Here is a 2,683-nt window from a genome sequence, read left to right as displayed (position 1 = left end):
CACTGTGCATCTGTGTACATTAAGGAATTATATTTGACCCTTTTTACATATTTCCTACCCTCTCTCCTCTTAGTTCTTCCTCTCCTGGTAGTACCCTCTTTTTCTTATATTCTCCTCTGTCCTCATACTTCCCTTGCTTGTGTTTATATTTCCCTGTCTCTGCTCATATTCCTTCTGTCTCCTCATTTTCTTCCCTCTCTCTTTATATTTCATTTTTCTGTTGATACTCCCTGTTCTGTTCTTTTTTTCCTTTCTCTCCCTCTGTATACACTCTCTGTAGATATACAAGCCCCTTGTGCGTCTTTGTTGTTTCATTGTGTCAGTTTTTTTTATGAAATGTTGGCAGAAATAATGTAGTAAATTGCATATGTATTTGCAAAATGAGTCAGGGTTGTTCACTGAAATGTAGTAATTATATATATTAAATGTGTATAGTCACTTAAACGTATTTCAGAAGTAAATAGTAATATGCATGGTCTCATTTTTTTTGTATAATATCACACTGTGCGTCTGTGTACATTAAGGAATTATATTCGCCCATTTTTCCATATTTTCTACACTCTCTTGTCATATTCCCTCCTCTCTCCTCTTACTGCTTCCTCTCTCATCATGCTACCTCCTTTTTCTTATATTATCCTCTCTTCTTATACTTGTCTTTCCTCTTCACATGTGCTCCTCTTTTTGCATACTTCCTCTACTCTTTATATTCTTTCTTGTCTTTATATTCACCCCTGTCCTCATAGTTCTTACTGTCTCCTCATAGTACTCCCTCTCTCCTTATACACCAAGGGCCAGATGTAGGTAATTTTAATTTACCACCTCTTAAATACCGATTCATACCGAATCGGTATTTAAGAGGTGGTAAAATAGAGGGGGGGAGATGTAGGTATTTCAGGGTCGGTAAATACTGAATCGTTAAGATTCGGTATTTACCGATTCTGTAAATACCGATTCGGTATTGCCCATTGATTCCTATGGGCCTTGCAGCCCATAGGAATCAGTGGGCAATACCGATTCTGTAATTACAGAATCGGTAAATACCGATTTTTGCAAGGGTGCAGGTGGGTGTCACTTTGACACCCTCTGGCACCCCAAAAATAGGCATGTGCGCCATGTGGCACACAGACATGCCCTAAAGGCATGTCTGTGTATCACATGGCACAGGTGTGCATGCACACATGTGCATGCACACCTGGATTCGGTATTTTACCACCCAATTGGATTGGGTGTTAAAATACCGAATCTGAAAGGCCTGCGGCACTCAAAGATGTGCTACCTACATATGCTTTTACAGACTCAGTATTTTTACTGAGTCTGTATTTACCGATTCGGTAATTTTAACGAATCTGTAAATACAGATTCGGTAAAATACTGATTCTGTAAAGCATGCTCCTACATCTCAAAATCCAATTACCGGTCGGTATTCAGTGTATAGGTCTTTTATTATTTCTCTGATGTTTGGTGGGACTCTTAGCCTTGCGAGACTCTGTATAATGTGACCATGGCTGACAGAGTCGAAGGCCTTTGATATATCAATGAACACAACTGCTAATGAGTGTCTTTTTTTCGTGCTCCTTTTATGGTATTTTGCAGGATAGTCAGATTCTCGAGACAGCCTCTTACTTTCATGAAGCCTTTTTGTCTCGTATTCAATTCAACAAAAACTGAGAGTCTTCTAGTTAATATTTTTGTGAATAGCTTCATGAATGCAGTACCGATGGTAATTGGACGCCAGTTACTGATTTTTGTAAGTTCATTAATCGGTACATTCTTGGGTATCAAAATTGATCGATTCTTTTTGATAATTTCTGGCACTCTTCTCATCAACAGCCAAGACGATAGAACTCTGGGCAGCAGTCTTGGTTGTCTGCTGTGCACTTTATATAAGTCGTTCAGACCTATTTTATCAGGACCCACTGCCTTCTTCATATTAGAGCTCTCAAAGGCATGAGTTATTTCGAGCAGAGTTATTTCTTTGCAGAGATGCCTAATTTCATATTCCTCTGGTATTCGATCAATCGGTATGAATTTAGGGTTCTTCTTGTTTTCTTTTTCAATTATGCTTTTGTAGTATTGAAAGATTTCATCAGCACTGATTTGGCAAGTGGCATCTTCTGCCCCATCAGTGATAATCCTGGCAATTTTCTTTTTGTCATTCTTAAACATTGCCTGGTATTCTTTATAGCTGCCCTTTGCTGTAGCATGTTTTTTTTTGTGCGTCCGATTAAGCTTTTCGTTTTTCTTGTCTTTTTTTATTATTTTGTGTCCTGCTGAGGCATTCTGTTGCACGTCTTGAGCAGAGTTCATAGGCTCATTATTGATTACATTTGTTGGTTCATTTGTTGTTTCTCTTGCTAGATGAGGACTTATATCAGTGGTGTTTTCTGCGATATAAGTCACTACTTCATCCATCAAATCCATAGCAGCATCGTGCTGCTCTACGTTTTGAGTATATTTTTCGATTTCTGATATTCTGTCTTCCAGTTCATCAAAGTTCTTGATATTTTGCGGACGTTTTCGAGTGATAAAGTCTGTGTGCTTTTCTGTTGTTACTTCTATTGTAACCTCTGGTTCATCGCAAGAGTCATTTTCAGAAACATTTGATGCTTGCAGTACATTTTTTGCGGATTTTTTTCTTTTATCTCTTCTATCTCTTCTTTTTTCTGCAATTTGTTTACTGTTC

The sequence above is a fragment of the Lissotriton helveticus genome, chromosome 5_1 (assembly GCF_964261635.1).
Source record: "Lissotriton helveticus chromosome 5_1, aLisHel1.1, whole genome shotgun sequence".
NCBI classification, from domain to species: domain Eukaryota; kingdom Metazoa; phylum Chordata; class Amphibia; order Caudata; family Salamandridae; genus Lissotriton; species Lissotriton helveticus.
This window is presented reverse-complemented; position numbering follows the sequence as displayed.